Genomic DNA, 11,192 nt, shown 5'->3' on the forward strand with positions numbered 1-11,192 from the left:
TATTTATCAATAGGACTGTGGTCATATTCCGATAAACATAATGGAATTTACCACTTTGATCTATTACAGAGATAATTAGCATATTCTTTTAGGCAACAGAGAGTCCAAGTACAAGTCCTGAGGCTCTTTTATCAGGGAGTGGGGGCGGGGTCTGGTTTTCCATTGGTATGCCACTTCTATAGACACTGGGAACAAAGTTCAGAGTCTACTGGGAGAGTGACCAAGCTTGTAGCCTAATGTTCTCAGCCTGGCCTAAGATGGAGTCCAGCTCTGTCTGTTTCCTCCTTCAACACGACTTAGTGACTATACCACCACCACCACCAGAGAAGGGGATAAAAACACTAACACTTATAGTTTGTTTCCTCCTGCTGCTTAAGAGAGAGAGAAAAAATGTCTGACACTTGCAGCCTGTTTCTTCCGTTTGGAGACCCCTAGCCTTCCTGTCTGGTACCCTCTCACCCCCACACCACAGCTACTGAACCTGAGTGCTCTGGAACCCACAGGTCACAACTAGAGAGTCCGTGCGCCTCAATGAAAGATCCCAAATGATGCAACAAAGATCCTGCATGCCACAACTAAGACCCAATGTGGTCAAACATATTTTTTTTTAAGTTAAGCTACTGTGAACATTAGTGTACAAGCCTTTGTATGGACATATGCTTCCATTTCTCATGGATAAATTTCTTTAATAGAATGTAAATGTCACATGGTAGGTATATGTTTACCTCTTAAAGAAAAATGCCAAACTGTTTTCCAGGCTGATTGTACCACCAGCAAGTGTATGAGAGAGTTAGCTGCTCCACATCCTCACCAACACTTGGTGTGGCCGTCCTAAATTGTAGGCATCCTCAAATGTATCTAGTGGTCCCTCACTGTTGTTTTAACTTGCATCTCCCAGATGATCAATGATGTCAAGCATCTTTCAATGAGCTTATTTGCCATCCATGTATCTTGTTCAGAGTGTCTGTTCAAATCTTTGGAACATTTTATTTTTTATTATTGCTTTTTTGGCCATGCTGAATGGAATGCAGGCTCTTAGTTCCCCAGCTAGGGGTTGAGGCTGCACCCCCTGCAGTGGAAGTGCAGCATCCTAACCACTGGCCTGCCAAGGAATCCCCTGAACATGTTTAAATTGGGTTATTTTCTTATTATGTGTTGAGACTTCTTGTATCAAATCATGTATGTATCAAATATGTGATTGGCAAATGTTTTCCTACTCTGCGGCTTGTGTTTTTAATGGTATTTTCAGAAGTGCAGAAATTTCTTTCTTGTGGCATCCTTGTCTGGTTTTGGTATCAGAATAATGCTGTCCTTGTGAAATGAGTTTGGAAGCATTTCTTCCCCTTCTATTTCTCAGAAGAGTTAGAGAATTCTTGGTATTAATACTTTGCATATTTGATAGAGTTCAGTAGTGAAGTCCTCTAGTCCTAGACTTTTATTTGTTGGATAATTTTTGATTACTGATTTAATCTCTTTACTAGTAATCTGTCTGGAGAAGGCAATGGCAACCCACTCCAGTACTCTTGCCTGGAAAATCCCATGGACGGAGGAGCCTGGTAGGCTTCAGTTTATGGTGTCATGAAAAGTCGGACACAACTGAGTGACTTCACTTTCAGTTTTCACTTTCATGCATTGGAGAAGGAAATGGCAACCCACTCCAGTGTTCTTCCCTGGAGAATCCCGGGGACAACGGAGCCTGGTGGGCTACCATCTCTGGGGTCGCACAGAATTGAGCAACTTAGCAGCAGCAGCAGTAATCTGTCTCGTAACCTTCTAGTAATATACACCAAGGCTGTATATTGTCACCCTGCTTAATAACTTATATGCAGAGTACATCTTGAGAATGCAAGTTTGGATCATTCACAAACATAATATCAATAACCTCAGATATTCAAATGATACCATTCTAATGGCAGAAAATGAAGAGGAACTAAAGAGCCTCTCAATGAAAGTGAAAAATGAGAGTGAAAAAGCTGGCTTAAAACTCATCATTCAAAAAACTAAGGTCATGGTCCTTATGGACCACGGACCAATGAGGTCCATCACCTCATTGCAAATAGAAGGGGAAAAAGTAGAAGCAGTGACAAATTTTATTTTCTTGAGCCCCTAAATCACTGCAGATGGTGACTGCAGCCATAAAAGACGCTTGCTCCTTGAAAAGAAAGCTATGACAAACCTATACAGCATATTAAAAAGCAGAGACTTTTTTTTTTTTTGTCACTAAACATCCATCTAGTCAAAGCTGTGGTTTTCCTGTAGTCAAGTATGAATGTGAGAATTGGACTATAAAGTAGGCTGAGCATCAAAGAATTGATGCTTATGAATTGTGGAGCTGGAGAAGACTCTTGAAAGTTCCTTGGACTGCAGTGGGATCAAACTAGTCAGTCCTGTAAGAAATCAACCCTGGGTATTCAGTGGAAGGATTCATGCTAAAGCTCCAATCCTTTGGCCACCTGATGTGCAGAACTGACTTGCTGAAAAAGACCCTGATGCTGGGAAAGATTGAAGGCAAAAGAAGTCTGTGGCAGAGGGTGAGATGGTTAGCTAGCAACACTGACTCAAAGGACATGAATTTGAGCAAACTCTGGGATATAGTAAACGACAGGGGAGCCTGACGTGCCACAGGCCATGGGGTCTCAAAGAATCATACACAACTTAACAACTGAACAACAGTAAAGTATCTGTTCAGATTTTTTATTTCTTCATGATTCAGTCTTGGTAGGTGGTATGTTTCTAGGAATTTATTCATTTCTACGTTATTAACCAGTTTGTTGGCTCAAAGTAGTGTCATATAGTTCTTTGTATTTCCATGGTGCCAATTGTTAAGTCTTCTCTTGCATTTCTGATTTTGTTTATTTGGGTCCTCTCTTTTTTCTTAATGAGTGTAGCTAAAGTTTTGTCTATTAAATCTTTAAAAAAAAAACTACTTAGTTTCATTGATGTTTTCTATTGTCTTTTTAGTCTCTGTTTTATTTATTTCCAGTCTGATCTTTATTATTTACAAAGACCTCCTGTTAGGTAGTTAGAATAGGAAACAGGAGTCCAGAATGGCGGTGGCTAAAAGACAAGGGAAAAGCCCACGAAAATAGAACAAAGGAAGGTCCAAGGACCAGAGTGAGGACCTCAGGTAGAACAAACAGCACTCCTGGCTAGCCCAATTTACACAGGGCAGGCCCAGGGGGGAGAACAAAACATACAAGAGCCAAAGGGCCGGGCCCTCTCTTCTCTTCGTCTCTTTCAGTAGGCATGCCCTCACGCCTCGAGGATATATTTTGCAAATAAAACTGAGCTGTAACACAGAGCTGTAACACTGATCTGTCTAAGAGCTATAACACGGTCGGTCCGAGAGCTATAACACAATCTGAGAGCTGTGACATGCAGAGGGCTTTAAGTCCCTCACTTCAAATTTTTGTTGAGACGAGACAGAACCAAGGAGATTACACTCCTCTGGCACTCTCTTATGCTAACTTTGATCTTATTTGTACTTCTTTTTTTAGTTTCTTGAGGTATAAAATTAAGCTATATGAAATTTTTCTTGTTTCTTGAAGTAGGCATCTATCATTTTAAACTTGCCTCTTAGAATTGCTTTTGCTACATCCTATAAGTTTTCGGTCAGTTCAGTTCCGTCGCTCAGTTTGTCCGACTATTTGTACCCCATGAATCACAGCATGCCAGGCCTCCCTGTCCATCACCAACTCCCGGAGTTCACTCAAACTCAGGTCCATTGAGTCAGTGATGCCATCCAGCCATCTCATCCTCTGTCGTCCCCTTCTGCTCCTGCCCCCCATCTCTCCCAGCATCAGGGTCTTTTCAAATGAGTCAACTCTTCGCATAAGGTGGCCAAAGTATTGGAGTTTCAGCTTTAGCATTGGTCCTTCCAGTGAACACCCAGGACTGATCTCCTTTACAATGGACTGGGTGGATCTCCTTGCAGTCCAAGGGACTCTCAAGAGTCTTCTCCAACACCACAGTTCAAAAGCATCAATTATTCGGCACTCAGCTTTCTTCACAGTCCAACTCTTACATCCATACATGACTGCTGGAAAAACCATAGCTTTGACTAGATGGACCTTTGTTGGCAAAGTAATATCTCTGCTTTTCAATATACTATCTAGGTTGGTCATAACTTTCCTTCCAAGGAGTAAGAGTCTTTTAAATTTCATGGCTGCAGTCACCATCTGCAGTGATTTTGGAGCCCAAAAAAATAAAGTCTGACACTGTTTCCACTGTTTCCCCATCTATTTCCCGTGAAGTGATGGGACCAGATGCCATGATCTTCGTTTTCTGAATGTTGAGCTTTAAGCCAACTTTTTCACTCTCCACTTTCACTTTCATCAAGAGGCTTTTTAGTTCTTCTTCACTTTCTGCCATAAGGGTGGTGTCATCTGCATATCTGAGGTTAGTGATATTTCTCCTGGCAATCTTGATTCTAGCTTGTGCTTCTTCCAGCCCAGGATTTCTCATGATGTACTCTGCATATAAGTTAAAAAAGCAGGGTGACAATACCCAGCTTTGATGTACTCCTTTTCCTATTTGGAACCAGTCTGTTGTTCCACGTCCAGTTCTAACTGTTGCTTCCTGACCTGCATATAGGTTTCTCAAGAGGCAGGTCAGGTGGTCTGGTATTCTCATCTCTTTCAGAATTTTCCACAGTTTATTGTGATCCACACAGTCAAAGGCTTTGGCATAGTCAATAAAGCAGAAATACATGTTTTTCTGGAACTCTCTTGCTTTTTCCATCATCCAGCAGATGTTGGCAATTTGATCTCTGGTTCCTCTGCCTTTTCTAAAACCAGCTTGAACATCAGGAAGTTCATGGTTCATGTACTGCTGAAGCCTGGCTTGGAGAATTTTGAGCATTACTTTACTAGCATGTGAGATGAGTGTAATTGTGCAGTAGTTTGAGCACTCTTTGGCATTGCCTTCTTTGGGATTGAAATGAAAACTGCCCTTTTCCAGTCCTGTGGCCACTGCTGAGTTTTCCAAACTTGCTGGCATACTGAGTGCAGCACTTTGGCAGCATCATCTTTCAGGATTTGAAATAGCTCAACTGGAATTCCATCACCTGCGCTAGCTTTGTTCGTAGTGATGCTTTCTAAGGCCCACTTAACTTCACATCCCAGGATGTCTGGCTCTAGGTCAGTGATCACACCATCGTGATTATCTGGGTCGTGAAGCTCTTTTTTGTATAGTTCTTCTGTGTATTCTCACCACCTCTTCTTAATATCTTCTGCTTCTGTTAGGTCCATACCATTTCTGTCCTTTATTGAGCCCATCTTTGCATGAAATGTTCCCTTGGTATCTCTAATTTTCTTGAAGAGGTCTCTAGTCTTTCCCATTCTGTTGTTTCCCTCTATTTCTTTGCATTGATCTCTGGGGAAGGCTTTCTTATCTCTTCTTGCTATTCTTTGGAACTCTGCATTCAGATGCTTATATCTTTCCTTTTCTCCTTTGCTTTTCGCTTCTCTTCTTTTCACAGCTATTTGTAAGGCCTCCTCAGACAGCCATGTTGCTTTTTTGCATTTCTTTTCCATGGGGATGGTCTTGATCCCTGTCCTCCTGTACAATGTCACGAACCTCTGTCCATAGTTCATCAGGCACTCTGTCTATCAAGTCTAGTCCCTTAAATCTATTTCTCACTTCTACTGTATAATCATAAGGGATTTGATTTAGGTCATACCTGAACGGTCTTTTTTTTCTTTGCATTTCAGTCCCCTAAAATGAAAAGGACATCTTTTTTGGGTGTTAGTTCTAAAAGGTCTTGTAGGTCTTCATAGAACCGTTCAACTTCAGCTTCTTCAGTGTTACTGGTTGGGGCATAGACTTGGATTACTGTGATAGTGAATGGTTTGCCTTGGAAATGAACAGAGATCATTCTGTCGTTTTTGAGATTGCATCCAAGTACTGCATTTCGGACTCTTTTGTTGACCATGATGGCTACTCCATTTCTTTTAAGGTTTTCCTGCCCACAGTAGTAGATATAATGGTCATCTGAGTTAAATTCACCCATTCCAGTCCGTTTTAGTTCGCTGATTCCTAGAATGTCGACATTCACTCTTGCCGTCTCTTGTTTGACCACTTCCAATTTGCCTTGATTCATGGACCTAACATTCCAGGTTCCTATGCAATATTGCTCTTTACAGCATCGGACCTTGCTTCTATCACCAGTCACATCCACAGCTGGGTATTGTTTTTGCTTTGGCTGCATCCCTTCATTCTTTCTGGAGTTATTTCTCCACTGATCTCCAGTAGCATATTGGGCACCTACTGACCTGGGGAGTTCCTCTTTCAGTATCCTATGATTTTGTCTTTTCATACTGTTCATGGGGTTCTCAAGGCAAGAATACTGAAGTGGTTTGCCATTCCCTTCTCCAGTGGAGCACATTCTGTCAGATCTCTCCACCATGACCCGCCCATCCTGGGTTGCCCCATGGGCATGGCTTAGTTTCATTGAGTTAGACAAGGCTGTGGTCCTAGTGTGACCAGACTGACTAGTTTTCTGTGAGTATGGTTTCAGCGTGTCTGCCCTCTGATGCTCTCTTGCAACACCTACCGTCTTACTTGGGTTTCTCTTACCTTGGACACGGGGTAGCTCTTCATGGCTGCTCCAGCAAAGCGCAGCCGTTGCTGCTTACCTTGGACGAGGGGTATCTCCTCACTGCAGCCCTTCCTGACCTTCAATGTGGGATAGCTTCTCTAGGCCCTCTTGCGCCCACGCAGCCACTGCTCCTTGGATGTGGGGTTGGTCCTCCTGGCCGCTGCCCCTGACCTCGGACACGGTGTAGCTCCTCTCAGCCGCCGCCCCGAACTCGGACTTGGGTAGCCCTTCTTGGCCATTCCTGCGCCGTTGCAGCCTGGCACTCTCGGCCGCTGCCCCTGACCTCAGACGTGGGGTAACTCCTCTTGGCTGCTGCCCTTCGGGCATGGGGTCCTACCGGCTTCTGCCCCTGACCTCGGACATGGGGTAGCTGCTCTCGGCCGCGCTTAGTGCACTGGCCGCAGCCGCCGCCGCTGCGCTTAGTGCACAGGCCGTAGCCGCCGCAGCCGCCGCCGCAGCCGCGCTTAGTGCGCCAGCTGCAGCCGCCGCCGCCGCGCTTAGACTAATAGAGTTTTGCCAATAAAATGCACTGGTCATAGCAAACACTCTCTTCCAACAACACAAGAGAAGACTCTACACATGGACATCACCAGATGGTCAACATTGAAATCAGATTGATTATATTCTTTGCAGCCAAAGATGGAGAAGCTCTATACGGTCAGCAAAAACAAGACCAGGAGCTGACTGTGGCTCAGATCATGAACTCCTTATTGTCAAATTCAGACTTAAATTGAAGAAAGTAGGGAAAACCACTAGACCATTCAGGTATGACCTAAATCAAATCCCTTATGATTATACAGTGGAAGTGAGAAATAGATTTAAGGGACTAGATCTGATAGACAGAGTGCCTGATGAACTATGGAATGAGGTTCGTGACATTGTACAGGGGATCAAGACCATCCCCATGGAAACGAAATGCAAAAAAGCAACATGGCTGTCTGGGGAAGCCTTACAAATATCTGTGAAAAGAGAAGCGAAAAGCAAAGGAGAAAAGGAAAGATATAAGCATCTGAATGCAGAGTTCCAAAGAATAGCAAGAAGAGATAAGAAAGCCTTCCCCAGCGATCAATGCAAAGAAATAGAGGAAAACAACAGAATGGGAAAGACTAGGGATCTCTTCAAGAAAATTAGAGATACCAAGGGAACATTTCATGCAAAGATGGGCTCGATAAGGGACAGAAATGGTATGGACCTAACAGAAGCAGAAGATATTAAGAAGAGGTGGCGAGAATACACAGAAGAACTGTACAAAAAAGAGCTTCTCGACCCAGATAATCACAATGGTGTGATCACTGACCTAGAGCCAGACATCCTGGGATGTGAAGTTAAGTGGGCCTTAGAAAGCATCACTACGAACAAAGCTAGCAGAGGTGATGGAATTCCAGTTGAGCTATTTCAAATCCTGAAAGATGATGCTGCCAAAGTGCTGCACTCAGTATGCCAGCAAGTTTGGAAAACTCAGCAGTGGCCACAGGACTGGAAAAGGGCAGTTTTCATTCCAATCCCAAAGAAAGGCAATGCCAAAGAATGCTCAAACTACTGCACAATTACACTCATCTCACATGCTAGTCAAGTAATGCTCAAAATTCTCCAAACCATGCTTCAGCAATACGTGAACCATGAACTTCCTGATGTTCAAGCTGGTTTTAGAAAAGGCAGAGGAACCAGAGATCAAATTGCCAACATCTGCTGGATGATGGAAAAAGCAAGAGAGTTCCAGAAAAACATGTATTTCTGCTTTATTGCCTATGCCAAAGCCTTTGACTGTGTGGATCACAATAAACTGTGGAAAATTCTGAAAGAGATGGGAATACCAGGCCACCTGATCTGCCTCTTGAGAAATCTATATGCAGGTCAGGAAGCAACATTTAGAACTGGACATGAAACAACAGACTGGTTCTAAATAGGAAAAGGAGTACATCAAGGCTGTATATTGTCACCCTGCTTATTTAACTTATATGCAGAGTACATCATGAGAAACGCTGGGCTGGAGGAAGCACAAGCTAGAATCAAGATTGCCGGGAGAAATACCAATAACCTCAGATATGCAGATGACACCACCTTTATGGCAGAAAGTGAAGAAGAACTAAAAAGCCTCTTGATGAAAGTGAAAGTGGAGAGTGAAAAAGTTGGCTTAAAGCTCAACATTCAGAAAACGAAGATCATGGCATCTGGTCCCATCACTTCACGGGAAATAGATGGGGAAACAGTGGAAACAGTGTCAGACTTTATTTTTTTGGGCTCCAAAATCACTGCAGATGGTGACTGCAGCCATGAAATTAAAAGACACTTACTCCTTCGATGTTTATATCTTTCCTTTTCTCCTTTGCTTTTCGCTTCTCTTCTTTTCACAGCTATTTGTAAGACCTCCCCAGACAGCCATTTTGCTTTTATGCAGTTCTTTTCCATGGGGATGGTCTTGATCCCTGTCTCCTGTACAATGTCACGAACCTCATTCCATAGCTTATCAGGCACTCTATCTATCAGATCTAGGCCCTTATATCTATTTCTCACTTCCACTGTATAATCATAAGGGGTTTGATTTAGGTCATACCTGAATGGTCTAGTGGTTTTCCCTACTTTCTTCAATTCCAGTCTGAATTTGGCAATAAGGAGTTCATGATCTGAGCCACAGTCAGCTCCCAGTCTTGTTTTTGCTGACTGTATAGAGCTTCTCCATCTTTGGCTGCAAAGAATATAATCAATTTGATTTTGGTGTTGCCATCTGGTGATGTCCATATGTAGAGTCTTCTCTTGTGTTGTTGGAACAAGGTGTTTGCTATGACCAGTGCATTTTCTTGGCAAAACTCTATTAGTCTTTGCCTTGCTTCATTCCGTATTCCAAGGCCAAATTTGCCTGTTACTCCAGGTGTTTCTTGACTTCCTACTTTTGCATTCCAGTCCCCTATAATGAAAAGGACATCTTTTTTGGGTGTTAGTTCTAAAAGGTCTTGTAGGTCTATAACCTCAGATATGCAGAGGACACCACCCTTATGGCAGAAAGTGAAGAGGAACTAAAAAGCCTCTTGATGAAGGTGAAAGTGGAGAGTGAAAAAGTTGGCTTAAAGCTCAACATTCAGAAAACGAAGATCATGGCATCTGGTCCCATCACTTCATGGCAAATAGATGGGGAAACAGTGTCAGACTTTATTTTTCTGGGCTCCAAAATCACTACAGATGGTGACTGCAGCCATGAAATTAAAAGACGCTTACTCCTTGGAAGGAAAGTTATGACCAACCTAGACAGCATATTCAAAAGCAGAGACATTACTTTGCCAACAAAGGTCCATCTAGTCAAGGCTATGGTTTTTCCTGTGGTCATGTATGGATGTGAGAGTTGGACTGTGAAGAAGGCTGAGCACTGAGAATTGATGCTTTTGAACTGTGGTGTTGGAGAGTCCCTTGAGAGTCCCTTGAGAGTCTCTTGAAAGTCCCCTTGACTGCAAGGAGATCCAACCAGTCCATTCTGAAGGAGATCAGCCCTGGGATTTCTTTGGAAGGAATGATGCTGAAGCTGAAACTCCAGTACTTTGGCCACCTCATGCGAAGAGCTGACTCATTGGAAAAGACTCTGATGCTGGGAGGGATTGGGGGCAGGAGGAGAAGGGGATGACAGAGGATGAGATGGCTGGATGGCATCACTGACTCGATGGACCTGAGTTTGAGTGAACTCCGGGAGTTGGTGATGGACAGGGAGGCCTGGCGTTCTGAGATTCATGGGGTCGCAAAGAGTCGGACACGACTGAGCGACAGAACTGAACTGAACTGAACTGAACAGTCTAGTGGTTTTCCCTCCTTTCTTCAATTTCAGTCTGAATTTGGCCATAAGGAGTTCATGATCTGAGCCACAATCAGCTCCCAGTTGTTTTTGCTGACTGTATAGAGCTTCTCCATTTTTGTCTGCAAAGAATATAATCAATTTGATTTCAGTGTTGACCATCTGGTGATGTCCATGGGTAGAGTCTTCTCTTGTGGTGTTGGAAGAGGGTGTTTGCTATGACCAGTGCATTTTCTTGGCAAAACTCTGTTAGCCTTTGCCCTGCTTCATTCCGTATTCCAAGGCCAAATTTGCCTGTTACTCCATGTGTTTCTTGACTTCCTACTTTTGCATTCTAGTCCCCTATAATGAAAAGGACATCTTTTTTGGGTGTTAGTTCTAAAAGGTCTTGTAGGTCTTCATAGAACCGTTCAACTTCAGCTTCTTCAGTGTTACTGGTTGGGGCATAGACTTGGATTACTGTGATAGTGAATGGTTTGCCTTGGAAATGAACAGAGATCATTCTGTCGTTTTTGAGATTGCATCCAAGTACTGCATTTCGGACTCTTCTGTTGACCATGATGGCTACTCCATTTCTTTTAAGGTTTTCCTGCCCACAGTAGTAGATATAATGGTCATCTGAGTTAAATTCACCCATTCCAGTCCGTTTTAGTTCGCTGATTCCTAGAATGTCGACATTCACTCTTGCCATCTCTTGTTTGACCACTTCCAATTTGCCTTGATTCATGGTCCTGACATTCCAGGTTCCTATGCAGTATTTGCTCTTCACAGCATCGGACCTTGCTTCTATCACCAGTCCCATCCACAACTGGGTAT

Source organism: Bos taurus, chromosome 5, assembly GCF_002263795.3.
Source record: "Bos taurus isolate L1 Dominette 01449 registration number 42190680 breed Hereford chromosome 5, ARS-UCD2.0, whole genome shotgun sequence".
Lineage (NCBI taxonomy): Eukaryota > Metazoa > Chordata > Mammalia > Artiodactyla > Bovidae > Bos > Bos taurus.